The sequence below is a fragment of the Hordeum vulgare genome, chromosome 3H (assembly GCF_904849725.1).
Source record: "Hordeum vulgare subsp. vulgare chromosome 3H, MorexV3_pseudomolecules_assembly, whole genome shotgun sequence".
NCBI classification, from domain to species: Eukaryota; Viridiplantae; Streptophyta; class Magnoliopsida; order Poales; family Poaceae; genus Hordeum; species Hordeum vulgare.
In genome coordinates this window covers 588,104,735-588,122,449 of record NC_058520.1, presented here as the reverse complement: position 1 = coordinate 588,122,449, position 17,715 = coordinate 588,104,735, and positions in this window count along the sequence as shown.

Below are 17,715 nucleotides of genomic sequence, written 5' to 3'. Positions count from 1 at the left end.
TGGTGCATTTTGAACACACAAAAAGTATGGAGTTCAAATAAGTTCACAAAAATGAAATCCCTTTGTAAGAGATGAGTTCTCGTTCGAAACCCTCATACTTCGAGAGAGATTGTCCGTTTTGTACACGAAGTGCATCCAGTTTTTGTCGTAGCCCTCTCAACTTTTTAACACATGCTATGTGGGTGAAATGATGATAGCATGCCAACTTTCAACATTTTCAGAGTTCATTTGTAGTGCTTATCAATTTCAGGGTCAACTAGCTCAAAAAAAATAAGTAAATCCACGAAATATACCAAATGAAGTCAGAAATTGTTGAAATTTTGTGGTGTGCCTTTGAATGGTGCATTTTGAACACACAAAAAGTATGGAGTTCAAATAAGTTCACAAAAATGAAATCCCTTTGTAAGAGATGAGTTCTCGTTCGAAACCCTGATACTTCGAGAGAGATTGTCCGTTTTGTACACGAAGTGCATCCAGTTTTTGTCGTAGCCCTCTCAACTTTTTAACACATGCTATGTGGGTGAAATGATGATAGCATGCCAACTTTCAACATTTTCAGAGTTCATTTGTAGTGCTTTTCAATTTCAGGGTCAACTATCTCAAAAAAAAAAGTAAATCCACGAAATATACCAAATGAAGTCAGAAATTGTTGAAATTTTGTGGTGTGCCTTTGAATGGTGCATTTTGAACACACAAAAAGTATGGAGTTCAAATAAGTTCACAAAAATGAAATCCCTTTGTAAGAGATGAGTTCTCGTTCGAAACCGTGATACTTCGAGAGAGATTGTCCGTTTTGTACACGAAGTGCATCCAGTTTTTGTCGTAGCCCTCTCAACTTTTTAACACATGCTATGTGGGTGAAATGATGATAGCATGCCAACTTTCAACATTTTCAGAGTTCATTTGTAGTGCTTTTCAATTTCAGGGTCAACTAGCTCAAAAAAAATAAGTAAATCCACGAAATATACCAAATGAAGTCAGAAATTGTTGAAATTTTGTGGTGTGCCTTTGAATGGTGCATTTTGAACACACAAAAAGTATGGAGTTCAAATAAGTTCACAAAAATGAAATCCCTTTGTAAGAGATGAGTTCTCGTTCGAAACCCTGATACTTCGAGAGAGATTGTCCGTTTTGTACACGAAGTGCATCCAGTTTTTGTCGTAGCCCTCTCAACTTTCTAACACATGCTATGTGGGTGAAATGATGATAGCATGCCAACTTTCAACATTTTCAGAGTTCATTTGTAGTGCTTTTCAATTTCAGGGTCAACTAGCTCAAAAAAAATAAGTAAATCCACGAAATATACCAAATGAAGTCAGAAATTGTTGAAATTTTGTGGTGTGCCTTTGAATGGTGCATTTTGAACACACAAAAAGTATGGAGTTCAAATAAGTTCACAAAAATGAAATCCCTTTGTAAGAGATGAGTTCTCGTTCGAAACCCTGATACTTCGAGAGAGATTGTCCGTTTTGTACACGAAGTGCATCCAGTTTTTGTCGTAGCCCTCTCAACTTTTTAACACATGCTATGTGGGTGAAATGATGATAGCATGCCAACTTTCAACATTTTCAGAGTTCATTTGTAGTGCTTTTCAATTTCAGGGTCAACTAGCTCAAAAAAAAAAGTAAATCCACGAAATATACCAAATGAAGTCAGAAATTGTTGAAATTTTGTGGTGTGCCTTTGAATGGTGCATTTTGAACACACAAAAAGTATGGAGTTCAAATAATTTCACAAAAATGAAATTCCTTTGTAAGAGATGAGTTCTCGTTCGAAACCCTGATACTTCGAGAGAGATTGTCCGTTTTGTACACGAAGTGCATCCAGTTTTTGTCGTAGCCCTCTCAACTTTTTAACACATGCTATGTGGGTGAAATGATGATAGCATGCCAACTTTCAACATTTTCAGAGTTCATTTGTAGTGCTTTTCAATTTCAGGGTCAACTATCTCAAAAAAAATAAGTAAATCCACGAAATATACCAAATGAAGTCAGAAATTGTTGAAATTTTGTGGTGTCCCTTTGAATGGTGCATTTTGAACACACAAAAAGTATGGAGTTCAAATAAGTTCACAAAAATGAAATCCCTTTGTAAGAGATAAGTTCTCGTTCGAAACCTTGATACTTCGAGAGAGATTGTCCGTTTTGTACACGAAGTGCATCCAGTTTTTGTCGTAGCCCTCTCAACTTTTTAACACATGCTATGTGGGTGAAATGATGATAGCACGCCAACTTTCAACATTTTCAGAGTTCATTTGTAGTGCTTTCAATTTCAGGGTCAACTAGCTCAAAAAAAATAAGTAAATCCACGAAATATACCAAATGAAGTCAGAAATTGTTGAAATTTTGTGGTGTGCCTTTCAATGGTGCATTTTGAACACACAAAAAGTATGGAGTTCAAATAAGTTCACAAAAATGAAATCCCTTTGTAAGAGATGAGTTCTCGTTCGAAACCCTGATACTTCGAGAGAGATTGTCCGTTTTGTACACGAAGTGCATCCAGTTTTTGTCGTAGCCCTCTCAACTTTTTAACACATGCTATGTGGGTGAAATGATGATAGCATGCCAACTTTCAACATTTTCAGAGTTCATTTGTAGTGCTTTTCAATTTCAGGGTCAACTAGCTCAAAAAAAATAAGTAAATCCACGAAATATACCAAATGAAGTCAGAAATTGTTGAAATTTTGTGGTGTGCCTTTGAATGGTGCATTTTGAACACACAAAAAGTATGGAGTTCAAATAAGTTCACAAAAATGAAATCCCTTTGTAAGAGATGAGTTCTCGTTCGAAACCCTGATACTTCGAGAGAGATTGTCCGTTTTGTACACGAAGTGCATCCAGTTTTTGTCGTAGCCCTCTCAACTTTTTAACACATGCTATGTGGGTGAAATGATGATAGCATGCCAACTTTCAACATTTTCAGAGTTCATTTGTAGTGCTTTTCAATTTCAGGGTCAACTAGCTCAAAAAAAATAAGTAAATCCACGAAATATACCAAATGAAGTCAGAAATTGTTGAAATTTTGTGGTGTGCCTTTGAATGGTGCATTTTGAACACACAAAAAGTATGGAGTTCAAATAAGTTCACAAAAATGAAATCCCTTTGTAAGAGATGAGTTCTCGTTCGAAACCCTCATACTTCGAGAGAGATTGTCCGTTTTGTACACGAAGTGCATCCAGTTTTTGTCGTAGCCCTCTCAACTTTTTAACACATGCTATGTGGGTGAAATGATGATAGCATGCCAACTTTCAACATTTTCAGAGTTCATTTGTAGTGCTTTTCAATTTCAGGGTCAACTAGCTCAAAAAAAATAAGTAAATCCACGAAATATACCAAATGAAGTCAGAAATTGTTGAAATTTTGTGGTGTGCCTTTGAATGGTGCATTTTGAACACACAAAAAGTATGGAGTTCAAATAATTTCACAAAAATGAAATCCCTTTGTAAGAGATGAGTTCTCGTTCGAAACCCTGATACTTCGAGAGAGATTGTCCGTTTTGTACACGAAGTGCATCCAGTTTTTGTCGTAGCCCTCTCAACTTTTTAACACATGCTATGTGGGTGAAATGATGATAGCATGCCAACTTTCAACATTTTGAGAGTTCATTTGTAGTGCTTTTCAATTTCAGGGTCAACTAGCTCAAAAAAAATAAGTAAATCCACGAAATATACCAAATGAAGTCAGAAATTGTTGAAATTTTGTGGTGTGCCTTTGAATGGTGCATTTTGAACACACAAAAAGTATGGAGTTCAAATAAGTTCACAAAAATGAAATCCCTTTGTAAGAGATAAGTTCTCGTTCGAAACCCTGATACTTCGAGAGAGATTGTCCGTTTTGTACACGAAGTGCATCCAGTTTTTGTCGTAGCCCTCTCAACTTTTTAACACATGCTATGTGGGTGAAATGATGATAGCACGCCAACTTTCAACATTTTCAGAGTTCATTTGTAGTGCTTTCAATTTCAAGGTCAACTAGCTCAAAAAAAATAAGTAAATCCACGAAATATACCAAATGAAGTCAGAAATTGTTGAAATTTTGTGGTGTGCCTTTCAATGGTGCATTTTGAACACACAAAAAGTATGGAGTTCAAATAAGTTCACAAAAATGAAATCCCTTTGTAAGAGATGAGTTCTCGTTCGAAACCGTGATACTTCGAGAGAGATTGTCCGTTTTGTACACGAAGTGCATCCAGTTTTTGTCGTAGCCCTCTCAACTTTTTAACACATGCTATGTGGGTGAAATGATGATAGCATGCCAACTTTCAACATTTTCAGAGTTCATTTGTAGTGCTTTTCAATTTCAGGGTCAACTAGCTCAAAAAAAATAAGTAAATCCACGAAATATACCAAATGAAGTCAGAAATTGTTGAAATTTTGTGGTGTGCCTTTGAATGGTGCATTTTGAACACACAAAAAGTATGGAGTTCAAATAAGTTCACAAAAATGAAATCCCTTTGTAAGAGATGAGTTCTCGTTCGAAACCCTGATACTTCGAGAGAGATTGTCCGTTTTGTACACGAAGTGCATCCAGTTTTTGTCGTAGCCCTCTCAACTTTTTAACACATGCTATGTGGGTGAAATGATGATAGCATGCCAACTTTCAACATTTTCAGAGTTCATTTGTAGTGCTTTTCAATTTCAGGGTCAACTAGCTCAAAAAAAAAGTAAATCCACGAAATATACCAAATGAAGTCAGAAATTGTTGAAATTTTGTGGTGTGCCTTTGAATGGTGCATTTTGAACACACAAAAAGTATGGAGTTCAAATAATTTCACAAAAATGAAATCCCTTTGTAAGAGATGAGTTCTCGTTCGAAACCCTGATACTTCGAGAGAGATTGTCCGTTTTGTACACGAAGTGCATCTAGTTTTTGTCGTAGCCCTCTCAACTTTTTAACACATGCTATGTGGGTGAAATGATGATAGCATGCCAACTTTCAACATTTTCAGAGTTCATTTGTAGTGCTTTTCAATTTCAGGGTCAACTAGCTCAAAAAAAATAAGTAAATCAACGAAATATACCAAATGAAGTCAGAAATTGTTGAAATTTTGTGGTGTGCCTTTGAATGGTGCATTTTGAACACACAAAAAGTATGGAGTTCAAATAAGTTCACAAAAATGAAATCCCTTTGTAAGAGATGAGTTCTCGTTTGAAACCCTGATACTTCGAGAGAGATTGTCCGTTTTGTACACGAAGTGCATCCAGTTTTTGTCGTAGCCCTCTCAACTTTTTAACACATGATATGTGGGTGAAATGATGATAGCATGCCAACTTTCAACATTTTCAGATTTCATTTGTAGTGCTTTTCAATTTCAGGGTCAACTAGCTCAAAAAAAATAAGTAAATCCACGAAATATACCAAATAAAGTCAGAAATTGTTGAAATTTTGTGGTGTGCCTTTGAATGGTGCATTTTGAACACACAAAAAGTATGGAGTTCAAATAATTTCACAAAAATGAAATCCCTTTGTAAGAGATGAGTTCTCGTTCGAAACCCTCATACTTCGAGAGAGATTGTCCGTTTTGTACACGAAGTGCATCCAGTTTTTGTCGTAGCCCTCTCAACTTTTTAACACATGCTATGTGGGTGAAATGATGATAGCATGCCAACTTTCAACATTTTCAGAGTTCATTTGTAGTGCTTTTCAATTTCAGGGTCAACTAGCTCAAAAAAAAAAAGTAAATCCACGAAATATACCAAATGAAGTCAGAAATTGTTGAAATTTTGTGGTGTGCCTTTGAATGGTGCATTTTGAACACACAAAAAGTATGGAGTTCAAATAATTTCACAAAAATGAAATCCCTTTGTAAGAGATGAGTTCTCGTTCGAAACCCTGATACTTCGAGAGAGATTGTCCGTTTTGTACACGAAGTGCATCCAGTTTTTGTCGTAGCCCTCTCAACTTTTTAACACATGCTATGTGGGTGAAATGATGATAGCATGCCAACTTTCAACATTTTCAGAGTTCATTTGTAGTGCTTTTCAATTTCAGGGTCAACTAGCTCAAAAAAAATAAGTAAATCCACGAAATATACCAAATGAAGTCAGAAATTGTTGAAATTTTGTGGTGTGCCTTTGAATGGTGCATTTTGAACACACAAAAAGTATGGAGTTCAAATAAGTTCACAAAAATGAAATCCCTTTGTAAGAGATAAGTTCTCGTTCGAAACCTTGATACTTCGAGAGAGATTGTCCGTTTTGTACACGAAGTGCATCCAGTTTTTGTCGTAGCCCTCTCAACTTTTTAACACATGCTATGTGGGTGAAATGATGATAGCACGCCAACTTTCAACATTTTCAGAGTTCATTTGTAGTGCTTTCAATTTCAGGGTCAACTAGCTCAAAAAAAATAAGTAAATCCACGAAATATACCAAATGAAGTCAGAAATTGTTGAAATTTTGTGGTGTGCCTTTCAATGGTGCATTTTGAACACACAAAAAGTATGGAGTTCAAATAAGTTCACAAAAATGAAATCCCTTTGTAAGAGATGAGTTCTCGTTCGAAACCGTGATACTTCGAGAGAGATTGTCCGTTTTGTACACGAAGTGCATCCAGTTTTTGTCGTAGCCCTCTCAACTTTTTAACACATGCTATGTGGGTGAAATGATGATAGCACGCCAACTTTCAACATTTTCAGAGTTCATTTGTAGTGCTTTTCAATTTCAGGGTCAACTAGCTAAAAAAAAAAAAGTAAATCCACGAAATATACCAAATGAAGTCAGAAATTGTTGAAATTTTGTGGTGTGCCTTTGAATGGTGCATTTTGAACACACAAAAAGTATGGAGTTCAAATAAGTTCACAAAAATGAAATCCCTTTGTAAGAGATGAGTTCTCGTTCGAAACCCTGATACTTCGAGAGAGATTGTCCGTTTTGTACACGAAGTGCATCCAGTTTTTGTCGTAGCCCTCTCAACTTTTTAAGACATGCTATGTGGGTGAAATGATGATAGCATGCCAACTTTCAACATTTTCAGAGTTCATTTGTAGTGCTTTTCAATTTCAGGGTCGACTAGCTCAAAAAAAAAAGTAAATCCACGAAATATACCAAATGAAGTCAGAAATTGTTGAAATTTTGTGGTGTGCCTTTGAATGGTGCATTTTGAACACACAAAAAGTATGGAGTTCAAATAATTTCACAAAAATGAAATCCCTTTGTAAGAGATGAGTTCTCGTTCGAAACCCTGATACTTCGAGAGAGATTGTCCGTTTTGTACACGAAGTGCATCCAGTTTTTGTCGTAGCCCTCTCAACTTTTTAACACATGCTATGTGGGTGAAATGATGATAGCATGCCAACTTTCAACATTTTCAGAGTTCATTTGTAGTGCTTTTCAATTTCAGGGTCAACTAGCTCAAAAAAAATAAGTAAATCCACGAAATATACCAAATGAAGTCAGAAATTGTTGAAATTTTGTGCTGTGCCTTTCAATGGTGCATTTTGAACACACAAAAAGTATGGAGTTCAAATAAGTTCACAAAAATGAAATCCCTTTGTAAGAGATGAGTTCTCGTTTGAAACCCTGATACTTCGAGAGAGATTGTCCGTTTTGTACACGAAGTGCATCCAGTTTTTGTCGTAGCCCTCTCAACTTTTTAACACATGCTATGTGGGTGCAATGATGATAGCATGCCAACTTTCAACATTTTCAGAGTTCATTTGTAGTGCTTTTCAATTTCAGGGTCAACTAGCTCAAAAAAAATAAGTAAATCCACGAAATATACCAAATGAAGTCAGAAATTGTTGAAATTTTGTGCTGTGCCTTTCAATGGTGCATTTTGAACACACAAAAAGTATGGAGTTCAAATAAGTTCACAAAAATGAAATCCCTTTGTAAGAGATGAGTTCTCGTTTGAAACCCTGATACTTCGAGAGAGATTGTCCGTTTTGTACACGAAGTGCATCCAGTTTTTGTCGTAGCCCTCTCAACTTTTTAACACATGCTATGTGGGTGCAATGATGATAGCATGCCAACTTTCAACATTTTCAGAGTTCATTTGTAGTGCTTTTCAATTTCAGGGTCAAGTAGCTCAAAAAAAATAAGTAAATCCACGAAATATACCAAATGAAGTCAGAAATTGTTGAAATTTTGTGGTGTGCCTTTGAATGGTGCATTTTGAACACACAAAAAGTATGGAGTTCAAATAAGTTCACAAAAATGAAATCCCTTTGTAAGAGATGAGTTCTCGTTCGAAACCCTCATACTTCGAGAGAGATTGTCCGTTTTGTACACGAAGTGCATCCAGTTTTTGTCGTAGCCCTCTCAACTTTTTAACACATGATATGTGGGTGAAATGATGATAGCACGCCTACTTTCAACATTTTCAGATTTCATTTGTAGTGCTTTTCAATTTCAGGGTCAACTAGCTCAAAAAAAATAAGTAAATCCACGAAATATACCAAATAAAGTCAGAAATTGTTGAAATTTTGTGGTGTGCCTTTGAATGGTGCATTTTGAACACACAAAAAGTGTGGAGTTCAAATAATTTCACAAAAATGAAATCCCTTTGTAAGAGATGAGTTCTCGTTCGAAACCCTCATACTTCGAGAGAGATTGTCCGTTTTGTACACGAAGTGCATCCAGTTTTTGTCGTAGCCCTCTCAACTTTTTAACACATGCTATGTGGGTGAAATGATGATAGCATGCCAACTTTCAACATTTTCAGAGTTCATTTGTAGTGCTTTTCAATTTCAGGGTCAACTAGCTCAAAAAAAATAAGTAAATCCACGAAATATACCAAATGAAGTCAGAAATTGTTGAAATTTTGTGGTGTGCCTTTGAATGGTGCATTTTGAACACACAAAAAGTATGGAGTTCAAATAATTTCACAAAAATGAAATCCCTTTGTAAGAGATGAGTTCTCGTTCGAAACCCTGATACTTCGAGAGAGATTGTCCGTTTTGTACACGAAGTGCATCCAGTTTTTGTCGTAGCCCTCTCAACTTTTTAACACATGCTATGTGGGTGAAATGATGATAGCATGCCAACTTTCAACATTTTCAGAGTTCATTTGTAGTGCTTTCAATTTCAGGGTCAACTAGCTCAAAAAAAATAAGTAAATCCACGAAATATACCAAATGAAGTCAGAAATTGTTGAAATTTTGTGGTGTGCCTTTGAATGGTGCATTTTGAACACACAAAAAGTATGGAGTTCAAATAAGTTCACAAAAATGAAATCCCTTTGTAAGAGATGAGTTCTCGTTCGAAACCTTGATACTTCGAGAGAGATTGTCCGTTTTGTACACGAAGTGCATCCAGTTTTTGTCGTAGCCCTCTCAACTTTTTAACACATGCTATGTGGGTGAAATGATGATAGCACGCCAACTTTCAACATTTTCAGAGTTCATTTGTAGTGCTTTCAATTTCAGGGTCAACTAGCTCAAAAAAAATAAGTAAATCCACGAAATATACCAAATGAAGTCAGAAATTGTTGAAATTTTGTGGTGTGCCTTTCAATGGTGCATTTTGAACACACAAAAAGTATGGAGTTCAAATAAGTTCACAAAAATGAAATCCCTTTGTAAGAGATGAGTTCTCGTTCGAAACCGTGATACTTCGAGAGAGATTGTCCGTTTTGTACACGAAGTGCATCCAGTTTTTGTCGTAGCCCTCTCAACTTTTTAACACATGCTATGTGGGTGAAATGATGATAGCATGCCAACTTTCAACATTTTCAGAGTTCATTTGTAGTGCTTTTCAATTTCAGGGTCAACTAGCTAAAAAAAAAAAAGTAAATCCACGAAATATACCAAATGAAGTCAGAAATTGTTGAAATTTTGTGGTGTGCCTTTGAATGGTGCATTTTGAACACACAAAAAGTATGGAGTTCAAATAAGTTCACAAAAATGAAATCCCTTTGTAAGAGATGAGTTCTCGTTCGAAACCCTGATACTTCGAGAGAGATTGTCCGTTTTGTACACGAAGTGCATCCAGTTTTTGTCGTAGCCCTCTCAACTTTTTAAGACATGCTATGTGGGTGAAATGATGATAGCATGCCAACTTTCAACATTTTCAGAGTTCATTTGTAGTGCTTTTCAATTTCAGGGTCGACTAGCTCAAAAAAAAAAGTAAATCCACGAAATATACCAAATGAAGTCAGAAATTGTTGAAATTTTGTGGTGTGCCTTTGAATGGTGCATTTTGAACACACAAAAAGTATGGAGTTCAAATAATTTCACAAAAATGAAATCCCTTTGTAAGAGATGAGTTCTCGTTCGAAACCCTGATACTTCGAGAGAGATTGTCCGTTTTGTACACGAAGTGCATCCAGTTTTTGTCGTAGCCCTCTCAACTTTTTAACACATGCTATGTGGGTGCAATGATGATAGCATGCCAACTTTCAACATTTTCAGAGTTCATTTGTAGTGCTTTTCAATTTCAGGGTCAAGTAGCTCAAAAAAAATAAGTAAATCCACGAAATATACCAAATGAAGTCAGAAATTGTTGAAATTTTGTGGTGTGCCTTTGAATGGTGCATTTTGAACACACAAAAAGTATGGAGTTCAAATAAGTTCACAAAAATGAAATCCCTTTGTAAGAGATGAGTTCTCGTTCGAAACCCTCATACTTCGAGAGAGATTGTCCGTTTTGTACACGAAGTGCATCCAGTTTTTGTCGTAGCCCTCTCAACTTTTTAACACATGATATGTGGGTGAAATGATGATAGCATGCCAACTTTCAACATTTTCAGATTTCATTTGTAGTGCTTTTCAATTTCAGGGTCAACTAGCTCAAAAAAAATAAGTAAATCCACGAAATATACCAAATAAAGTCAGAAATTGTTGAAATTTTGTGGTGTGCCTTTGAATGGTGCATTTTGAACACACAAAAAGTATGGAGTTCAAATAATTTCACAAAAATGAAATCCCTTTGTAAGAGATGAGTTCTCGTTCGAAACCCTCATACTTCGAGAGAGATTGTCCGTTTTGTACACGAAGTGCATCCAGTTTTTGTCGTAGCCCTCTCAACTTTTTAACACATGCTATGTGGGTGAAATGATGATAGCATGCCAACTTTCAACATTTTCAGAGTTCATTTGTAGTGCTTTTCAATTTCAGGGTCAACTAGCTCAAAAAAAATAAGTAAATCCACGAAATATACCAAATGAAGTCAGAAATTGTTGAAATTTTGTGGTGTGCCTTTGAATGGTGCATTTTGAACACACAAAAAGTATGGAGTTCAAATAATTTCACAAAAATGAAATCCCTTTGTAAGAGATGAGTTCTCGTTCGAAACCCTGATACTTCGAGAGAGATTGTCCGTTTTGTACACGAAGTGCATCCAGTTTTTGTCGTAGCCCTCTCAACTTTTTAACACATGCTATGTGGGTGAAATGATGATAGCATGCCAACTTTCAACATTTTCAGAGTTCATTTGTAGTGCTTTTCAATTTCAGGGTCAACTAGCTCAAAAAAAATAAGTAAATCCACGAAATATACCAAATGAAGTCAGAAATTGTTGAAATTTTGTGGTGTGCCTTTGAATGGTGCATTTTGAACACACAAAAAGTATGGAGTTCAAATAAGTTCACAAAAATGAAATCCCTTTGTAAGAGATAAGTTCTCGTTCGAAACCTTGATACTTCGAGAGAGATTGTCCGTTTTGTACACGAAGTGCATCCAGTTTTTGTCGTAGCCCTCTCAACTTTTTAACACATGCTATGTGGGTGAAATGATGATAGCACGCCAACTTTCAACATTTTCAGAGTTCATTTGTAGTGCTTTCAATTTCAGGGTCAACTAGCTCAAAAAAAATAAGTAAATCCACGAAATATACCAAATGAAGTCAGAAATTGTTGAAATTTTGTGGTGTGCCTTTCAATGGTGCATTTTGAACACACAAAAAGTATGGAGTTCAAATAAGTTCACAAAAATGAAATCCCTTTGTAAGAGATGAGTTCTCGTTCGAAACCGTGATACTTCGAGAGAGATTGTCCGTTTTGTACACGAAGTGCATCCAGTTTTTGTCGTAGCCCTCTCAACTTTTTAACACATGCTATGTGGGTGAAATGATGATAGCATGCCAACTTTCAACATTTTCAGAGTTCATTTGTAGTGCTTTTCAATTTCAGGGTCAACTAGCTAAAAAAAAAAAAGTAAATCCACGAAATATACCAAATGAAGTCAGAAATTGTTGAAATTTTGTGGTGTGCCTTTGAATGGTGCATTTTGAACACACAAAAAGTATGGAGTTCAAATAAGTTCACAAAAATGAAATCCCTTTGTAAGAGATGAGTTCTCGTTCGAAACCCTGATACTTCGAGAGAGATTGTCCGTTTTGTACACGAAGTGCATCCAGTTTTTGTCGTAGCCCTCTCAACTTTTTAACACATGCTATGTGGGTGAAATGATGATAGCATGCCAACTTTCAACATTTTCAGAGTTCATTTGTAGTGCTTTTCAATTTCAGGGTCAACTAGCTCAAAAAAATAAGTAAATCCACGAAATATACCAAATGAAGTCAGAAATTGTTGAAATTTTGTGGTGTGCCTTTGAATGGTGCATTTTGAACACACAAAAAGTATGGAGTTCAAATAAGTTCACAAAAATGAAATCCCTTTGTAAGAGATGAGTTCTCGTTCGAAACCCTGATACTTCGAGAGAGATTGTCCGTTTTGTACACGAAGTGCATCCAGTTTTTGTCGTAGCCCTCTCAACTTTTTAACACATGCTATGTGGGTGAAATGATGATAGCATGCCAACTTTCAACATTTTCAGAGTTCATTTGTAGTGCTTTTCAATTTCAGGGTCAACTAGCTCAAAAAAAATAAGTAAATCCACGAAATATACCAAATGAAGTCAGAAATTGTTGAAATTTTGTGGTGTGCCTTTCAATGGTGCATTTTGAACACACAAAAAGTATGGAGTTCAAATAAGTTCACAAAAATGAAATCCCTTTGTAAGAGATGAGTTCTCGTTTGAAACCGTGATACTTCGAGAGAGATTGTCCGTTTTGTACACGAAGTGCATCCAGTTTTTGTCGTAGCCCTCTCAACTTTTTAACACATGCTATGTGGGTGAAATGATGATAGCATGCCAACTTTCAACATTTTCAGAGTTCATTTGTAGTGCTTTTCAATTTCAGGGTCAACTAGCTAAAAAAAAAAAGTAAATCCACGAAATATACCAAATGAAGTCAGAAATTGTTGAAATTTTGTGGTGTGCCTTTGAATGGTGCATTTTGAACACACAAAAAGTATGGAGTTCAAATAAGTTCACAAAAATGAAATCCCTTTGTAAGAGATGAGTTCTCGTTCGAAACCCTCATACTTCGAGAGAGATTGTCCGTTTTGTACACGGAGTGCATCCAGTTTTTGTCGTAGCCCTCTCAACTTTTTAACACATGCTATGTGGGTGAAATGATGATAGCATGCCAACTTTCAACATTTTCAGTGTTCATTTGTAGTGCTTTTCAATTTCAGGGTCAACTAGCTCAAAAAAAATAAGTAAATCCACGAAATATACCAAATGAAGTCAGAAATTGTTGAAATTTTGTGGTGTGCCTTTGAATGGTGCATTTTGAACACACAAAAAGTATGGAGTTCAAATAATTTCACAAAAATGAAATCCCTTTGTAAGAGATGAGTTCTCGTTCGAAACCCTGATACTTCGAGAGAGATTGTCCGTTTTGTACACGAAGTGCATCCAGTTTTTGTCGTAGCCCTCTCAACTTTTTAACACATGCTATGTGGGTGAAATGATGATAGCATGCCAACTTTCAACATTTTCAGAGTTCATTTGTAGTGCTTTTCAATTTCAGGGTCAACTAGCTCAAAAAAAATAAGTAAATCCACGAAATATACCAAATGAAGTCAGAAATTGTTGAAATTTTGTGGTGTGCCTTTGAATGGTGCATTTTGAACACACAAAAAGTATGGAGTTCAAATAAGTTCACAAAAATGAAATCCCTTTGTAAGAGATAAGTTCTCGTTCGAAACCTTGATACTTCGAGAGAGATTGTCCGTTTTGTACACGAAGTGCATCCAGTTTTTGTCGTAGCCCTCTCAACTTTTTAACACATGCTATGTGGGTGAAATGATGATAGCACGCCAACTTTCAACATTTTCAGAGTTCATTTGTAGTGCTTTCAATTTCAAGGTCAACTAGCTCAAAAAAAATAAGTAAATCCACGAAATATACCAAATGAAGTCAGAAATTGTTGAAATTTTGTGGTGTGCCTTTCAATGGTGCATTTTGAACACACAAAAAGTATGGAGTTCAAATAAGTTCACAAAAATGAAATCCCTTTGTAAGAGATGAGTTCTCGTTCGAAACCGTGATACTTCGAGAGAGATTGTCCGTTTTGTACACGAAGTGCATCCAGTTTTTGTCGTAGCCCTCTCAACTTTTTAACACATGCTATGTGGGTGAAATGATGATAGCATGCCAACTTTCAACATTTTCAGAGTTCATTTGTAGTGCTTTTCAATTTCAGGGTCAACTAGCTCAAAAAAAATAAGTAAATCCACGAAATATACCAAATGAAGTCAGAAATTGTTGAAATTTTGTGGTGTGCCTTTGAATGGTGCATTTTGAACACACAAAAAGTATGGAGTTCAAATAAGTTCACAAAAATGAAATCCCTTTGTAAGAGATGAGTTCTCGTTCGAAACCCTGATACTTCGAGAGAGATTGTCCGTTTTGTACACGAAGTGCATCCAGTTTTTGTCGTAGCCCTCTCAACTTTTTAACACATGCTATGTGGGTGAAATGATGATAGCATGCCAACTTTCAACATTTTCAGAGTTCATTTGTAGTGCTTTTCAATTTCAGGGTCAACTAGCTCAAAAAAAAAGTAAATCCACGAAATATACCAAATGAAGTCAGAAATTGTTGAAATTTTGTGGTGTGCCTTTGAATGGTGCATTTTGAACACACAAAAAGTATGGAGTTCAAATAATTTCACAAAAATGAAATCCCTTTGTAAGAGATGAGTTCTCGTTCGAAACCCTGATACTTCGAGAGATATTGTCCGTTTTGTACACGAAGTGCATCCAGTTTTTGTCGTAGCCCTCTCAACTTTTTAACACATGCTATGTGGGTGAAATGATGATAGCATGCCAACTTTCAACATTTTCAGAGTTCATTTGTAGTGCTTTTCAATTTCAGGGTCAACTAGCTCAAAAAAAATAAGTAAATCCACGAAATATACCAAATGAAGTCAGAAATTGTTGAAATTTTGTGGTGTGCCTTTGAATGGTGCATTTTGAACACACAAAAAGTATGGAGTTCAAATAAGTTCACAAAAATGAAATCCCTTTGTAAGAGATGAGTTCTCGTTCGAAACCCTGATACTTCGAGAGAGATTGTCCGTTTTGTACACGAAGTGCATCCAGTTTTTGTCGTAGCCCTCTCAACTTTTTAACACATGATATGTGGGTGAAATGATGATAGCATGCCAACTTTCAACATTTTCAGATTTCATTTGTAGTGCTTTTCAATTTCAGGGTCAACTAGCTCAAAAAAAATAAGTAAATCCACGAAATATACCAAATGAAGTCAGAAATTGTTGAAATTTTGTGGTGTGCCTTTGAATGGTGCATTTTGAACACACAAAAAGTATGGAGTTCAAATAATTTCACAAAAATGAAATCCCTTTGTAAGAGATGAGTTCTCGTTCGAAACCCTCATACTTCGAGAGAGATTGTCCGTTTTGTACACGAAGTGCATCCAGTTTTTGTCGTAGCCCTCTCAACTTTTTAACACATGCTATGTGGGTGAAATGATGATAGCATGCCAACTTTCAACATTTTCAGAGTTCATTTGTAGTGCTTTTCAATTTCAGGGTCAACTAGCTCAAAAAAAATAAGTAAATCCACGAAATATACCAAATGAAGTCAGAAATTGTTGAAATTTTGTGGTGTGCCTTTGAATGGTGCATTTTGAACACACAAAAAGTATGGAGTTCAAATAATTTCACAAAAATGAAATCCCTTTGTAAGAGATGAGTTCTCGTTCGAAACCCTGATACTTCGAGAGAGATTGTCCGTTTTGTACACGAAGTGCATCCAGTTTTTGTCGTAGCCCTCTCAACTTTTTAACACATGCTATGTGGGTGAAATGATGATAGCATGCCAACTTTCAACATTTTCAGAGTTCATTTGTAGTGCTTTTCAATTTCAGGGTCAACTAGCTCAAAAAAAATAAGTAAATCCACGAAATATACCAAATGAAGTCAGAAATTGTTGAAATTTTGTGGTGTGCCTTTGAATGGTGCATTTTGAACACACAAAAAGTATGGAGTTCAAATAAGTTCACAAAAATGAAATCCCTTTGTAAGAGATAAGTTCTCGTTCGAAACCTTGATACTTCGAGAGAGATTGTCCGTTTTGTACACGAAGTGCATCCAGTTTTTGTCGTAGCCCTCTCAACTTTTTAACACATGCTATGTGGGTGAAATGATGATAGCACGCCAACTTTCAACATTTTCAGAGTTCATTTGTAGTGCTTTCAATTTCAGGGTCAACTAGCTCAAAAAAAATAAGTAAATCCACGAAATATACCAAATGAAGTCAGAAATTGTTGAAATTTTGTGGTGTGCCTTTCAATGGTGCATTTTGAACACACAAAAAGTATGGAGTTCAAATAAGTTCACAAAAATGAAATCCCTTTGTAAGAGATGAGTTCTCGTTCGAAACCGTGATACTTCGAGAGAGATTGTCCGTTTTGTACACGAAGTGCATCCAGTTTTTGTCGTAGCCCTCTCAACTTTTTAACACATGCTATGTGGGTGAAATGATGATAGCATGCCAACTTTAAACATTTTCAGAGTTCATTTGTAGTGCTTTTCAATTTCAGGGTCAACTAGCTAAAAAAAAAAAGTAAATCCACGAAATATACCAAATGAAGTCACAAATTGTTGAAATTTTGTGGTGTGCCTTTGAATGGTGCATTTTGAACACACAAAAAGTATGGAGTTCAAATAAGTTCACAAAAATGAAATCCCTTTGTAAGAGATGAGTTCTCGTTCGAAACCCTGATACTTCGAGAGAGATTGTCCGTTTTGTACACGAAGTGCATCCAGTTTTTGTCGTAGCCCTCTCAACTTTTTAACACATGCTATGTGGGTGAAATGATGATAGCATGCCAACTTTCAACATTTTCAGAGTTCATTTGTAGTGCTTTTCAATTTCAGGGTCAACTAGCTCAAAAAAAAAAGTAAATCCACGAAATATACCAAATGAAGTCAGATATTGTTGAAATTTTGTGGTGTGCCTTTGAATGGTGCATTTTGAACACACAAAAAGTATGGAGTTCAAATAATTTCACAAAAATGAAATCCCTTTGTAAGAGATGAGTTCTCGTTCGTAACCCTGATACTTCGAGAGAGATTGTCCGTTTTGTACACGAAGTGCATCCAGTTTTTGTCGTAGCCCTCTCAACTTTTTAACACATGCTATGTGGGTGAAATGATGATAGCATGCCAACTTTCAACATTTTCAGAGTTCATTTGTAGTGCTTTTCAATTTCAGGGTCAACTAGCTCAAAAAAAATAAGTAAACCACGAAATATACCAAATGAAGTCAGAAATTGTTGAAATTTTGTGGTGTGCCTTTGAATGGTGCATTTTGAACACACAAAAAGTATGGAGTTCAAATAAGTTCACAAAAATGAAATCCCTTTGTAAGAGATGAGTTCTCGTTCGAAACCGTGATACTTCGAGAGAGATTGTCCGTTTTGTACACGAAGTGCATCCAGTTTTTGTCGTAGCCCTCTCAA